Raw genomic sequence first — 17,510 nt, forward strand, 5'->3', positions numbered from 1 at the left:
ATGGATAGGCTGGGGAAGAGTCTATTTTAAGGTGAATGTGGATCATTTGGATCCATAAAATTAATTGAGTTACTTATTAAATTGATCTGGTTCAGTTGAGTCATTAGAATCATTAAAGGGGTGCTATTTATAGAGTTTTGACCAGATTTGCGTCACACAGAGGTGCGATTAGCCCCTCCCCCTGAAGTCCACGTTATGGCCTCTTATGCTGCGTTCACACCGGATGCGTCTTCTGCGTCACCGGATGCGTCTTCTGCGTCACCGGATGCGTCTGCCGCATGAAACGTTCCGCAGGTTTTGCAGGATCAAAAAATGTCCCCATTTGCTTCTTATGCGAAGCCCCGCCCACCAGCGACACATCTATCTCGGTGAATTTCACTGCCTGCTGAAGAGAGGAGCTGCTCTCCTTTTTCTCCTCTCACAAACATAAACCACCAGTGAAAAAAGCCGGTGTGATTAGCGGCGAATGCTATGCTAGCTCAGTGCTACAGAGAGAACTTTTACCTGCTACTACCACCTCCTCACTGATTCTCCTCCACACCTAATCCTTCCTAGTCTGGTCCTGGTTATAAAGGGCGTGTCATACAGCTCCAGGTGGTCACACACAGCTTCTACTCCATGGTTGAATTGGTGAATAGACCGGCGTCCGTGTTGACGGCCTGACGTCATCGTCAACAAAGACTCTGATTGGCTTTCGTCATGCGAAACAGTCGCAGGAGTTCAATATTTTCAACTCGAGCGAATGTGCGAATATGACAAAAAATTCGGAGCTCGCTCGCACGGCCAAGGCTCTTGACGGGCAGACCGGACCGCACCGCCGCACAGGAAAGATTTTGCATCTGGGACGCATCTATCCAGCAGTGTAACGTTTCCTAAAAAAACAGTACTGTACTGCTTGTTTTTTGTTTTTTTTACATTGTTGATATAATATTTTGTTACTAAAGCATTGAAAGATGGAAATAAATTCAAGACCTATAAGGAGTGTTCATGTGATTTTACCTATTCATGGTAGTGTGAAATTAGATAATGCAAAAATAATCATGATATCGGAATTAATTCTCTGACAATAATCACACCAAGAAAATCTGGAATCATAACATCTCTTCTTGGAAACTGGCATTTTCAAACTTAATATTTTGATCTCGCTCTTCAAAGAGTTCCAAAAAACGTGGCCTGAGTGAGAGTGCGTGTGTGTGTGTGTGTGCGTGTGTGTGTGAATGCTGCTGCGGTGCCTTGCTCACCTTACGCAACTGCGAGTATCCAGATCCAGCCCGTTTAAAATGCACAGCATCAAGCGCAGGAGTGATAGGCATTAAAGCCAAAGTAGGAATTTTTCAAAATAAAACACCCAGAAATGAATTAAAGGAACATAGGGCAGGATTTGTGACAAAATAAACATTAATTTTAAGTCTTTTAATGTTAATGGTTGATGACGCGTTCAATACCAGAGAGAATGAGCCCACACACATTTCTCCCGTTGGCCTTGAACAGATGGCGATTTCCCACGTAGTTCTCTAGACGTGAAGTCAAATGATGCTGGTGCACGTTCTCGACAGCTTGGGGAGGCGGCCCACTACCGTAAATAAAGAAGAATGAGAAGAAGATGGCTTGAAGACTGAAAGAAGACAAGCACGGTGGAATAAACTACTGTTTGGTTCCTCAGATGTACGCAGAGGCATGTGCACAGGTCTTACAGTAAACAGTCACATGAACGTAGAGTAAATAAAATAACCGTGTCACAGTTGGAGTGACGATTGGGCCGAGTCTGACCCAACAGTGAAAACCTCATTTTACTTATTTATTTTTATTTTAGTGGTCAACACCAACTTTATTAACAAACTGTTAATGTCAACATCAAATCAGCGCAAGGGTAAGAGACCCATGGTATCTAATTCCATAACCCATGTATGAAAGATAATGATAGTATGTAGTTATTCCTCTGCTCCACTGGATCCTGTTCTCACTGTTACAGTTAAAGCTACATTATTCAGCTGCCGCAGGAAATGAAGAACGCTGCACGCTAACCACACCATGTGACCCAACACGTTCTAAATATCTTTCCGAACCCGACCCATCAGGGGTCGTCGGGCCCCGTCAGGGTTCGGTGGGGTATCCATCCTCCAGTTACAGTAACTAATCAGCTGTGCTCCAGTCCTAAACAGTTGATGCCCCTGCGGCTGCTTGGCTGATGACTGCAGTTACACTAAGCACCGTGGTGTCACTATGGAGTCTGATTTATACTGTACATCCTGCCCTATGCTCATTTAAATAGGATTACACAAAATAATGTAATTTGTTCTTTTAAGTCTCGTTCTGAATGGTTCACGAACCGCTACCTGGGTCGTATAAAAGAATTGTTTGAGTCTTCAGAAATGAGTGAGTGAGTGGTGCTGTGAGTTATCGGTCCCAGTGCATTCTGGGAGTTAATCACTGGTGCAGAACTTCAACTCTGTGAATGATTCCTGTGAGTTTAATCAGCTGAAAGCAGGAAATCACCGTCCCATTTGAAGGCTGTTTCACACAAAGTGGCGATCATGTTGTTTTATGACCTTCGGAGCAGGAATAACAGTCGCTGCGATGTCGCTACGATCTGCTCGTTTTCAGCTGATTACATCACATCGCTTCTGTGACAGAGTTTTAATTAACACGTTTTAATGATTTCATTAATCACCTGTTTGTTTGACAGGTGAAGCTTTATCACCAGCTCGTACTGGTTCATCTACACACACACACACACACACACACACACACACACACACACAATTTGAACTACACTGTCTCTTTAGAGTCACTTCTGTTTGTTTTTGTGTCTTTCTACTTGTTTTCTGTGTTTTTGATGTTGTGTTCATTTTTAGCTCAGTTTTTTGTGACTGTGTGTTTTTTACGTCACGTTTGTTTTCAGTTAGTTTGTGTATTATTGTTGTTTTTGTGTTTTGTTTTGTGTGTTTTTATCATCATTTTGTGTTTTAGCTGTTGTTTTGTGTATTTATTGTTGTTCTGTTCATTTTCAACTCAGGTTTTTTTGTTTGTGGAGCCAATTGTGCACCTTTATTGCCATTTTGAGTGTTATTTGTGTCACTTGACTGTCTTTGTTCTCGTTTCTGTAGGCTTTTGTGTATTTTTCCTGGTTTTTTGTTGTAGTTTTGTGTGTTTATAGTTGCTTTTTAAAGTTTAGTTTCTTTCTTTCAGTGTTGGTGTTTTGTGCGTTACCAAAGTCACTTGTGTGTCTTTTTTCTCATTTAGTTCCGTGTGCTTTTTGAGTCACATTGTTTTGATGTCATTTTGTGCTCGATGTAGTATTTGTATTTCTAGCAGTGCTAGAATAAGTTTTAAGGAGAAGGGGAAACCTATCTTTCTTTTTCTCTTTCTGAGACGTTATGTACTGTTGCTGCTGTGTGTGTTCAGATACGCTGCAGCTGTGGGGCTGAAATAAACAAAGGCACACGTTTTCCTCCACATGTTTGATGTAGAAATGCTCTGGGTTCATTTAAATGGTGCTCTGTGCAGATTAGGATGTTTATTGATCCCCTAAGTCTGTAAATGCTGTAAAATCACTGAGATCACGGAGAAAACTCTCAGCAAAAACAACGACCTTTGCATCACTTACAGGAGAAAGGACAAGCTTTTATTTACGTGTGTTTGTGTTGCATAAAACAAGCTTCACGCAGCGATCACAACCATGTGGTGTCAGATTTACTTTCTCTCTCCACACGAGGGAGCCTTGTCCCCCCCAAAAAAACTTTGACTGGAAACATGTGGATTTAAGAAGTGACGATTGCACCTTTTTTTTTAGATTTTTATCACAGCCCTCGACCATGATGCCCCCTCCACCGTATGTCTCATATATGAGCTTTGGATGTTGCTGTGCCTTAATGCAGGGGTTCTCAACCTTGGGGTAGTGAGACACTGGGAGGGGGTCGCCAGATGGGCCTTCAAGAAACTAAGAATATTTTTTTGGAACAATTTGAGCCCATTTTTGTGTATTTTTTATCCCTTTTTTGCAACTTAACCAAACTTTCCATATTTTAACCTATTTTCGTCACTTTTTCTTGCTGTATTTTTGCTCCTTTAGAATCAGAATCAGAATCAGAAATGTTTTATTTGCCATGTACAGTTTTGAGGACAGTACAAGGAATTTGACTTGGTGGTTGGTGCACAAAACAAGCAACAAAAAGAAATAAAAGAAATAAAAACAACACAACAAAGAACAACCCAGCAACAATAATAATAATAATAATGATAAATATAAAGGATGAGGGATAAATAAAGGATAGATAGAGAATAAAGGATAAATAGGATAAATATAAATATATATATACAGTGCAGCAGGTATCAAGCTGGTGGAGGTGGTGATCGGGTGGGGGGGGGGGGGGGGGGGGGTTCAGTGGGTGACTTGGGGTGTGTTCATGTGGATGGTGGCAGAGGGAAAGAAGCTGTTTTTGTGTCTGGAGGTTCTGGTCCTGATGGACCGAAACCTCCTACCAGAAGGGAGAGATTGAAACAGTTTATGACCGGGGTGGGAGGGGTCGGCCACAATCTTTCCTGCACGCCTCAAAATCCTGGAGGCGTACAGGTCCTGGAGGGAGGGCAGATTGCAGCCGATGACCTTCTCTGCAGAGTGGATGATACGCTGCAGTCTGGCCTTGTCCTTGGCCGTAGCTGCAGCGTACCAGATGGTGATGGAGGAGCAGAGGATGGACTGGATGATGGAGCTGTAGAAGTTCACCATCATCTTTGTTGGCAGACTGAACTTCCTCAGCTGCCGCAGAAAGTACATCCTCTGCTGAGCTTTTTTGATAAGGGAGCTGATGTTCAGCTCCCACTTGAGGTCCTGAGTGATGATGGTCCCCAGGAAGCAGAAGTACTCTACAGAGCTCACTGTAGAGTCTCCCAGGGTGAGGGGGGTGAGGGGGGCTGGGTTCTTCCTGAAGTCTGCTATCATCTCCACTGTCTTTAAAGCATTGAGCTCCAGGTTGTTCTGGCTGCACCAGGACACCAGCCGGTCTGTCTCCCACCTGTAGTCGGACTCGTCTCCATCAGCGATGAGACCGATGATGGTCGTGTCGTCTGCAAACTTCAGGAGTTTGACCGACTGGTGAGAGGAGGTGCAGCTGTTGGTGTACAGGGAGAAGAGCAGAGGAGAAAGAACACAGCCCTGAGGAGATCCAGTGCTGATGGTCCGGGGAGCAGAGATGGTTTTTCCCAGCTTCACGTGCTGCTTCCTGTCAGACAGGAAGTCTGTGATCCACCTGCAGGTGGAGTCTGGCACGTTCAGCTGGGAAAGCTTGTCCTGAAGGAGAGCTGGGATTATTGTATTGAAAGCAGAGCTGAAGTCCACAAACAGGATCCTGGCGTAGGAGCCTGGGGAGTCCAGGTGCTGGAGGATGAAGTGGAGAGCCAGGTTTACAGCATCGTCTACTGACCTGTTGGATCTATAGGCAAACTGCAGGGGGTCCAGGTGGGGGTCGGTGATGTCCTTGATGTGGGAGAGCATGAGGCGTTCAAAGGACTTCATGACCACAGATGTCAGAGCGATGGGTCTGTAGTCATTAAGTCCTGTGATCCTCAGCTTTTTAGGGACAGGAACGATGGTGGAGGCCTTAAAACAGGCTGGTACGGTGCATGTCTCCAGTGAGGTGTTAAAAATGTCTGTGAACACTGGAGACAGCTGATCAGCACAGTGCTTTAAGGTAGAGGGAGAGACAGAGTCCGGTCCACAAGCCTTACGGGGGTTTTGTCTCCTGAAAAGTCTATTCACATCTCTCTCTTTGATGGAGAAAGGTGTCTCTGTAGGAGGGGGGGAGGAGGGGGGGAAGATAGGGGAGAGAGCCTCCGTAGGCAGCTGGGGTGAAACTGTAGCTTTGATGTGGGGGGTGAAGGTGTTGGAGTGAGGCTGGTCAGAGGTGTGAGGGGGGTTGGAGTCAGGTCTGTCCCATTGTCTGTCAAATCTACAATAGAACTCATTCAGACTGTTGGCCAGGCAGAGGTCGTTAGCAGCAGCAGGGGCTCTGGGCTTGTAGTTTGTAATTTGCCTGAGCCCTCTCCAGACAGAAGCCGAGTCATTTGCAGAGAACTGATATTGTAGCTTCTCTGAGTACAAACGTTTGGCTTTTCTCACCTCCTTTTCAAACGTGTACTTCGACTCTCTGTACCTGGCTCTGTCTCCACTCCTGAAAGCGACCCCTTTGTCTGCCCTCAGCCCTCTGAGCTTAGCTGTGAACCAGGGTTTGTCATTGTTATAACTCACATTTTTGCTACATTACTCCTATTTCTGACACTTCTTTATCAAAGTTCAATGCCCTTTCTGCACATTTGTTGTTTCACATGACATGTTCAGTACTTATAAACCCTTTCTACCACCTTTGTCACTTTTAACCTCTTTTCACCATATTTCATGCTTATTTCTGCCAGTTTAACCACATTCACGATGTGTCATGCCCATTATTTGCCATTTTAAACTAATTGTTCCCATTTTTAAAGTACATAACCCCAACACCCTCCCAGTTTTTGGCTCTAATTTGCAGCTTTTAACCAATTTCTATTTAAAATCCCATTTCACAACCTTTTCCCAATGTTTTTTTTTTTTTGTTTTTCTTTCCATATTTTTGCTTTTTTAATGCATTTTTGCTTCATTACTCCCATTTCTGACACTCTGACAATGCCTTTTCTGCACATTTTTTCCACTTTCAAGACATGTTCAGCACTTATAAACCCTTTCCACCACTATTCTACTTAATGTCACATATGTTGAATCATTATTGTCTCTATTAACCGTATTTCATGCTTATTTAGGCCAATTTAACCACATTCATGATGTGTCATGCTCATTTTTTTTTGCCAGTTTAAATTAGTGTTACGGTTGGTGCCTCATGGCCTCTCAGCCTGCCCTTCCTCCCTCTCACCTGATTCACATCAGTAATCAGGTGGAGAGGGAGGAGGAGGAGCTTCTAAAGGACTGAGAGGACCAGAAGGAAGGAGGTACAGCATCAGACCAGTAGCAGACATTTAGGGAGAGTTTTCCTGCTCCCCACTCGACGTCTTTGTAAGTTTGTTATTTTACTTTGGACTAAAGATTTCTGGTAGTCCTGTTTTAGTGTTTTGTAAGTTTTGTAGTTTAGAGGTTGACGCTGGGAGGACGGCCCTGTATAGGGTTGGACCAGTGTCCTCCCTACTTTTGTTGAGTTTGGCCAGGGTCTCCAGTAGCTTTTAGTTTGTTCTGTTGGTACTTTTAAAACCTTTTGTTAATAAATACTTTTGATAATCGTTACTTCTGTGTCTGGCGTCCTGTTTATGTTGCACCCCTCAAGCCTTGATATCACATACGAGAGGGGGTCCTAACTCTAGTTGTTCCTACTTTTTAATTACTTCTCCAATGTTCATGTTGTTGAACTACCTTCAGGTACAGTGGGGGTCCCCTGTTCTTTGGCAACTTTATTTTGGGAGTTGCGACCTGTAAAGGTTGAGAACCACTGCCTTAACGTAATCATTTAGTTGGTGATACAAGCAGAACATGTGGTCTCAAACAACTGTCAGAAATAAAAGTGCTGGCCAACATAAAGTCCATATGGCTGCAGTATTATCAAGATCACATCTGTTAAACATAATAATAATGCTGATCTCTAGCCGTCATGTTTTACTTCCCATTCCCAGTTACAATTCCTATTGTTTTCCGTTACTTTGTGATGTTGAGTTTCTCAGTAATTACATTAAATTATGAAAAAGTAAATACAACGTAATAATAAAATAAAATAACCAATCAGAGGCTGTAGAGGTCAGATGTTTGTGAGTGTAATTAAAAGATCATGAAACATCCCGGCAGGCAGAGTGATGATGTTTTTCTGTTTAATCACTTTTATTTGTGGATTTTTTTTCTTCTTTTTCATTTTTATTTGCCACAAAGATTCTTCTGAAGTCTTTCTTCTTTTTCTCTTGTCATCCTGTCAGAGAAAACCAATCAAGGCAAGGAGGATTTATGGAGCACAGCTTCATCCCCTCTCTCTCTTTTCTCTCTCTTTTAACAGCGTACTATCATCGGAGTGTAAAGGAAAGCGTCCTCGGGGATGATGAGGATGTACCGTCACAAGGACGACTCGGGTTGACTTTGTACTACCAACTGAAGAGGCGGCTCTGAAAGGTTTGTTGCTAATGTCTAATGAGAAGATGCTCATCAAATTAAGCTCAAGGTAAAGGTTCAGGAAATGTTATTTTCATGAAATGTTTCCCGCCTCACTTTAATCTCACATTTAACTGAAAACCAAAGCGAATTCACACTAGATGGAGGAGACATAAGCACCGATTCAGCATACAAGCACTCCTTAAGTAGTGCAGGGAGGGAATCATGGAAGTGGGGCACACCTGAGTGGAGAGAAACACTGACAGGACGGGGGAGTGGGAGACAAAGACAAAGATATTTAGGATTGATGGAATACATTACCAAAAAAACATTTGAATAAACCAGGAGTTCTGGGGAGCCTCAGTTTTGCATGTTTTAGGTGATAACCTTATTTATTTATTTATCTGAATAATATCCACTGTTATCCAAGAAGTTTATTTTATGTGCTATAGTGTAAAGTCATTTTAAAGATGTAAATACTTGTTTTAATCAGAAATAAAATAGGTTAAAAGTGACCAAAAAAATGTTGGAAAACCACATAAATTTGTTAAAAAAAAGTGGTAAAAACGGGTTCAAAGTGTCAATATTGGAACAACCAGTTTAAACTGGAAAATAATGGGCATGACAAATTGTGAATATGGTTAGCATATAACACAATAAAAAGCACATTTAGCGTTGCCAGTGTTCTTTAGAACAGTGGTTTCCAATTCAGGGGTCCCGACCCCCGTGGGGGGTCGCAAGATGACTTCAAGAATGCTCCTCAGCAGGCGATAACGACAGATTTGTGGCACTCACAATTGCGCGTCACTTTACTGCACCACAGACACATACGGGTGTGAGAGCAAGTATTAGTTCACATTAACACACTACATTAAGCTTGGGACAAAATTAAAATATTTAAAAATAAAGCATTGGTTGATTGTCGGGATGTAACGATTCACTCAACTCCCGATACGATTCACGATACTGGGTTCACGATACGATTCTCTCACGATTTATTTTACAAAATGGGACTGTATATAAATGATGACTGAAAAATACTGTACTATTTTCCTTTCATTTTTCATTGTCAAAAGAATCCCTTGATAAACTATTCAAAACAATGCAGTTTACCTAAAAATAAATCCTGAATGAAATAAATAAAGGAATAATACAAATGAAGAAGAAGCCTATTAATTTAAATTCTGGTTCTATAGTAAAAAATGCAAAACTTCATAATAGTTCCTTTTCTTTTTAAAAGTGCAACTGAAAATTTATTTTGTGCTTTAACAATTGGACTTTAAAAAAACTAGTCATTGCACAGATATTTGTTTGAACCAGCAGAGGGCGCTGGTAACCCAGTGGTCGTTGGCATGCAGTTATTCTAGCAGTGAAGAAGAGATGCTATGCTAGCATACAGAGCTAATAGAAAAATGTGACTTTTACAGATATTCACGTAATATTACAGATATTCTTTCGGTGCTCAAGGGGTAAGGAATCATTTATGAACATGTTTAAGAGTCGTAGGCGATTCTGCCCGTCGCCTACGCTTCTAAACAAGAAAAGGATAAATAGATAATAGGTAGCGCCCGCTGCCTTTGAATCGATTTTTAACTGCCTTACAATTAATCGTTACATCCCTAGTTGATAGTAAAACAAAAGAAAAACAAAAACAAAACAAAAAGGCCAGTGGAGAGGGGAGAAATACCGTTGCAAACATTCATTCTCGTGGCTCTGCGGTCTCTCTGTCCTCCCCCCCCCCCCCCATGAGGTCTTGCGACCCACATGTGCGATCGACACAAAGTGCCTCCGCAGTTGATCGCGATTGACGTATTGTGCACCCCGCTTATATGTCTATCATAGAAAGGTACAGATATATAACTTGTTTTTAACACAGGACCAGAACAGATTTATACTTTATGTCTGTAACAAAGTAAGTGTGAAGACGTTTTTAAGGAGAAATTCTTCATTGTTGCGCTTTGTTCATTGTGACATTGATGATGATGATGATGATGATGATGATAGTGGTGGTGATGAAGTCACAGTAATGGCATGGCAGCTCATTATGACGAGCTAACTAAGCAGTGAGTGTTTGACGGCGTCTCACTCTGACCTACTTCTCGTCTCCTTTGTGAACGTCGTTGTCGTTGATGATGAAACGCAGCAGTCGAACCTTCAGGGCTCAGACGACGCCAACGCGTCTCCACCTGCGTTTTGTTCCCCAAAAAATCAGGTTTTACTTCAGCTGGCTCAGCCTGACGCGGCTGATTGGAGGAGGCCTGGGAAGGAGGGCAGGTTAGCTCTGGGAACGCAACTCTTCATCTTCATCTTCCTGCTTGGCCTGTGATTGCCTAGCTCCGCCTTAAAGAGTTCTGCTGATTCACTCGCTTCACTTTCAAAGAAGAAAAAACACTTTCAGTTTCATATCTTTAATCGCTTCTTCTCTTCAGTAAAAACAAGTGCATGAACGTAATCTGGATTCAACTCATGTGGGTTAACAATTGATCCGGGTTAATGAGTCTAATCTTTGTACTAAGTAAGGACTCACAATCGTCTTGTCTCTATTAACTCGGTTCCCAGGCACGTCTCACCGTGAGGGGGATGTGACGCCTGCACTTTCATAATAACAAAAACTTTTTACAGAGGGATTCATTGTTGAATACACATTGGTCTAGTTAGATTGATTGAATGGTGATGACGCCAATCACAGCCAGACATTTGTCAAAGGTAAACAAAGAGTCAAAAAAAAAAGGGCAAAAATGTGAAACAAAAGAGGCAAAATGAAGAGAAAAAGGAAAGAAGTGGCAAAAAAATGGTGAAAGAATTGACAATTGGATAAATTTGTTAAAAAGAACTTTAAAAAATGGACAAACTGACATTTATTGACAAAATGAAGCTAAAATTAAAAAAAAAAGACCAAGTGTCAAATTCTTTGGAAAAGGGGCAAAAATTGGACAAAGGAAAAGGTAAAAAAGATGTTGAGAATCACTGACTCTAACAGCTTTATCATAGTTTTAGTAAATTCATTTAATAAACTAAATGGGGAGTCGACTCTTAGAACATCCTCACTTTTAAATTCCCTGCTCTATCCCTGCCGGATCCTCTGAGTCCTTTGAGACGCTGATGCTGATGACACTGAGGACAAAGAAACGATAGGCTTAAAAGATTCAGATGAATCGATTCACACAGAATCCTTTAGAAACACCATTAACAACCACAAACAGTCAGGACTCAAAGAATCCAGGTTAACAAAACAGATTTCAGGCTCGAAGGAAACAGTGAGGACTGAAAGTTGTTAAAGATTTGGGTTATGGACTCAAATGATTCAGTTTTACAAGCTGGGTCACAAACTTTGGGAACAGTCAGACTTGGATGCTACAGTTCTAGGAAATGTTCAAGACTCAAACGATACAGTTTTTGGAACGCTCAGGACTCAAACAATCTAGATCCGAGGTTCTCAAAGTGCGGTACGGGCTATTGCCATAGGGGATACGTGAATACCTCCATGCATTGCCACAAATGACACATGCAGAGCCTCCTCATGCAGCCACGGGAGAAACAATTTAATAAAAAAAGCACAATTACACATAACGCCGTGTTTGCGGAGAAATGTGCACGTTTCGCTATTCGCTTTGAGCACAGCTGCTGCCATTGCCCGTCAATAACTTCAGGGAACTATTTGAGTCTATTTCGAACTTCCGTTGTCGCAACTCTCTCTCTAAACGGCTCTGTGTGCGTGCGGCTCAGATGTCCCTCCCCCTCTCTTGTCCTGTCAAAATAAAATGAAAATAGACATTTTGAAACGTAATCACCCAAAAAGTCTAAAATAATGGCTGCACACCCTCGAGTCAAGCGCAAGCTGTTAAAAGAGTTTCAGGTCGATCAGACACTGTCAGGGAAATATGCGCTCCACGCACACAGACCTTCTTTCCTTTTATAGATAGATAGATATTATTCCTCAACAGGATAGGTCAAATTCAAATTTCACTGTAGAGATGCATTGTATATGACATTACATTACTGTATTATGTTTTTTAGGGGGGCAGGAGTAGGGGCTTCATGGCTTTAGGTTAAATCTCTGAAGGGGTATGGGACTGTGAAAAGTTTGGGAACCACTGCAACAAATTACAGACAAAAGAAACAGTGAGGACTCAAGTGATAGAAGTTCAAAGTTCTGCAACCTGGTGTGGTGAACTGGGATTACATTGTACTGAGATTGTATATGTACCGTAAAATTAATTTTTGCTAAAAAAAAAAATTTCAGTTTTGTTTATTTTTGTTTTCAAAGTGAAAAGACATGTTTTATTTGTTTATTGGATTAGGTTAGGGTTCCTGTTGGTAGGAGAATGTGTTTTCTCTATGAGACCCCCCAGGGGAGTTCTGGGACTCTTCCAGTTAGCGAGGGAATCAAAGGCAGGCACAGGCTGACGCCTGTCATTCGTGTTCCTCTCTTCCTTGTGTCAATCATCAAAAGGTTTTGTGAAGTTGTATCAGTATAGTGTGGTGTCAGTGCTGTGTTGTAAATATGGGACGGGAACAGAACGAGGGGGATGGATGCACCCGCCCCACTCTGTGTCTGTTGGGACACCCTGTTGTAAATTCATGTGTCGTGTGGTTTGGTATGAGTGTTCACAGAACTGTTAGGTACAGGAGTGGGAGTGGCCTGTTGGGTCTGTTTGGACCTCATCCCAGCTTCCAGCCTCCGCCCCATTTTCTGTTGTAAGGAATGGGTGGAGGTGGAAGTTTCTGGTGCATTCCTGCTTCTTCCTTTCAGGTTCATTTTATGGTGTTGGTTATAGGTGTTGAATTTATCCTGGGTTTTTGGTGGAAGTTTAAGGTCCCTGAATTTGGCCATTAAATGGAGGCGGTAGTAGTTGAGGTTAGGACTATTAAGTGGGGGCCGTAGTGGTTAGGGTTAGGATCCAGATTTAGGGTAAGGGTTCATGTTGAATGGATTAGGTTGAGGGTTAGGGTCAGGGCCATTAAGTGGAGGCACATGCACTACCAAATAATACATTTTTGGTAAAAAAAAAATAATTCAGTTTTGTTTATTTTCGTTTTCAAAGTGAACAGACATGTTTTATTTGTTTAATGGATTAGGTGAGGGTTACAATCTCAGTATGTGACTCCGGGTCACAAACTTTGGGAACAATCAGACTCAAATGATCCAATTCTAGGAACCAGGAAACATTTGACTCAAACGATACTGTTTTTGAAGCACTCAAGACTCAAATAATCCAGATTAAAAAAAACTAATTACAGACTCAAAGGAAACAGTGATGGTACAAGTAATAGAAGCTAAAATTTACATTGTTGACTCAATGGAAAGATTTAGGACTCAATTGATTTTAAAAGTAAGGTAAGGCTCCGTGTTCTGGGTTAAAAATGTAGGTCCTGGACTTTCCAGAAAAGCTGTGATTGGTTGGAGTCCTATCCAAGGACGCTCTGATTGGCTACAGCCTTCTCTGTGATTGTTCTGGACCAAAGAGACAGGACTCTTCATTTACAGTCAGGACTCAAACGATCCGAGTCTTTAAAGATATCCATATTCTCCCTTTAACAGCCCCTGTATTTATCTCATCATTTATCTCCATTCCTTGAATGCTGAGCAGTGATTGGCTGAGCTCGCCGCAGGCCTGATCCCTGTCAGCAGATCATTACACTTCAGTGTGAAGGGAAGCTAATGCATGACTAGCAAAGAGCTGTGTTTAAGTCTGTGTGAATGCTGCTCACTCCTCGCTGACACTGATAGCGGCACTCAAAGTGCCAGCGTGAGTGAGTGTTTAAAGCAGCCCTGAACGCCGCCGCTCCGACGTTAATGGTCCAATCGATGCGTCGCAGCAGAGCCGAGCGCCATCAGCCTCCTACAGACCAGCCCAGCAGCAGCTTTGGATCAGAGCACCACCATTCTCACATGTTTCATCTTTAACCTGCCACTGATTGGTGGAAACGTCCTGCTGGGCTACACGCACACACATGCACACACAGTTTTACAACTAAGATGAGATCACAAGTCTTACGTGACTTTGTAGGTTCTCAGACATCATGCTGGTCAATGACGGGATTCATTTTTCTTTTTAATACAAAGTTCACTTCCTTCAAAACAAACAGTTTTCAGTTTCTACACATAACGTAAGGATGTACTTGCCTTGGTTTTATTCTGATGAATATCACAAATTTCACTCAATCTCGTTAAAAATCTTGAACCGGATAAATTAATGAAAGTACTTTATCCGATTAACCCTATTTAGCATGTATGATTTTACAAAGTTTGATCTTTTTCTGTAATTTTTAAGGTTTTTTGGAATCATTTTATGTATTTTTGTGGTCATTTTGTATACAGTAGGTTTTGGAAGTAATTTTGTGTATTTTTGTTGTCGTTTTTGTTTTCTTTTTTTATCCTTGTTTTTTTAAACGTTTGAATGTTTTTTAGTCTTTTTTGTATTTTATGTAATTCTGTATGGTTTTGGAGTATTTCTCATGTATTTCAGTTGTTTTGTATATTCTTCTGGAAAGTATGTACTTGCCTTGATTTTATTTTGATGAATGTCTTAAATTTCACTTATAATCTTGTTTAAAAAAAATCTCTTGATTAACCTTATTTAGCATGTTTGGTATGATTTACGGCAGTTTGATCTTTTCCTGTAATTTGTCATGTTTTTTGGAGTCATTTTATGTATTTTTTTGGTCGTTTGGTATATTTTTGGGAAGTTTTAAAGTAATTTTGTGTATTTTTGTTATCTTATCTTTTTCTTTACTTTTGTATGTTTTTTTTTTTTTAGTCTTTTTGTGTATTTTTGTAATATTTGTCATGTATTTTGGTTATTGTTAGATTCTTCTGTTAATTTTGTATTAGTTTTATTTGTTTTGAAAGTCGTGTTAGATATTTTTTTTCTGTTTATATTTATTATTTAGTACATTTAGTTTTGGGGGCCGTACAAATTTAAACCCAGGGCCATTTGTGGCCCCTGAGCCACCAATTTCCCCATGTCTACTTTTTGATAGTCTGTTTCATATTCCTTCCTATATTTACACTATCACAGCCCCTGTTACACAATCACTTATTGCTGTCGTGTTCTTGGCTCGTGATTGGCCGTCGGAATGGTTTAGTAGCGTTTTGAGCGACGAGGTCTTAAGTTGTCGTCGTGTCCTTGTCTCGTCCAATGGAGGATTAGACGGGGATCAGTGGGTGTGACTGTGCAACAATCAGAGCGTGTTCAAACACACACACACACACACACTCGCGCTCGGCTTCCAAATGAGACGCAGCAGCTTGAAAGCTGCGGCGTACGACGCTCATTTGTATTTTTCCAAAGTTCCTCCTGAAAAAAAAAGTGTGAACAGAAATCTGATCTCGTTTGAAGGAGGAACTTCACACGGTGACGAAATAAAGGCGTTGGAATAAAAGACGGCTTTCGTTCAACTGGAGCTCAAGCAGGAGGATCGATCAGTGAAGCCTCACACATAATACGAGTTACACACACGAGTTACACGCGGCACGAGTTACACACAGTTTGAGTTACATGGAATATGAATTATACATGGTACAAGTTACACGCAGTACGAGTTACAGAGTACGCATTAAACATAGTACGAGTTACGCACAGTACGCATTAAACATAGTATGAGTTACACAGTACGCATTAAACATAGTATGAGTTACACAGAGTACGCATTAAACGTAGTATGAGTTACGCACAGTACGCATTAAACATAGTACGAGTTACGCACAGTACGCATTAAACATAGTATGAGTTACACACAGTACGCATTAAACATAGTATGAGTTACACACAGTACGCATTAAACATAGTATGAGTTACACAGAGTACGCATTAAACATAGTACGAGTTACGCACAGTACGCATTAAACATAGTACGAGTTACGCACAGTACGCATTAAACATAGTACGAGTTACGCACAGTACGCATTAAACATAGTATGAGTAACACAGTACGCATTAAACATAGTATGAGTTACACAGAGTACGCATTAAACATAGTATGAGTTACGCACAGTACGCATTAAACATAGTACGAGTTACGCACAGTACGCATTAAACATAGTACGAGTTACACACAGTACGCATTAAACATAGTATGAGTTACACACAGTACGCATTAAACATAGTATGAGTTACACAGAGTACGCATTAAACATAGTATGAGTTACACACAGTACGCATTAAACATAGTACGAGTTACGCACAGTACGCATTAAACATAGTACGAGTTACACAGAGTACGCATTAAACATAGTATGAGTTACACAGAGTACGCATTAAACATAGTACGAGTTACGCACAGTACGCATTAAACATAGTACGAGTTACGCACAGTACGCATTAAACATAGTACGAATTACGCACAGTACGCATTAAACATAGTACGAGTTACACACAGTACGCATTAAACATAGTACGAATTACGCACAGTACGCATTAAACATAGTACGAGTTACGCACAGTACGCATTAAACATAGTACGAGTTACGCACAGTACGCATTAAACATAGTACGAGTTACGCACAGTACGCATTAAACATAGTACGAGTTACGCACAGTACGCATTAAACATAGTACGAGTTACGCACAGTACGCATTAAACATAGTACGAGTTACGCACAGTACGCATTAAACATAGTACGAGTTACACACAGTACGCATTAAACATAGTATGAGTTACAGAGTACGCATTAAACATAGTACGAGTTACGCACAGTACGCATTAAACATAGTATGAGTTACACAGAGTACGCATTAAACATAGTACGAGTTACGCACAGTACGCATTAAACATAGTATGAGTTACACAGAGTACGCATTAAACATAGTACGAGTTACGCACAGTACACATTAAACATAGTACGAGTTACGCACAGTACGCATTAAACATAGTACGAGTTACACACAGTACGCATTAAACATAGTATGAGTTACAGAGTACGCATTAAACATAGTATGAGTTACGCACAGTACGCATTAAACATAGTACGAGTTACGCACAGTACGCATTAAACATAGTACGAATTACGCACAGTACGCATTAAACATAGTACGAGTTACACACAGTACGCATTAAACATAGTACGAGTTACGCACAGTACGCATTAAACATAGTACGAGTTACGCACAGTACGCATTAAACATAGTACGAGTTACGCACAGTACGCATTAAACATAGTACGAGTTACGCACAGTACGCATTAAACATAGTACGCACAATATGAGTTACACACGGTGAATCTCACACACTACGAGTTACACACAGGACTACAGTAGTTACAGTGAGTCTCACACCGTATGGGTTACATGCCGTTACACAAAGTACATGTTACACACAGAAAAACCACAAATTACTCCATAAACACACAAATAACAAACATCCAAAAATACAATAAGACTACACACAATTCTAA

Source organism: Gouania willdenowi, chromosome 1, assembly GCF_900634775.1.
Source record: "Gouania willdenowi chromosome 1, fGouWil2.1, whole genome shotgun sequence".
Lineage (NCBI taxonomy): Eukaryota > Metazoa > Chordata > Actinopteri > Blenniiformes > Gobiesocidae > Gouania > Gouania willdenowi.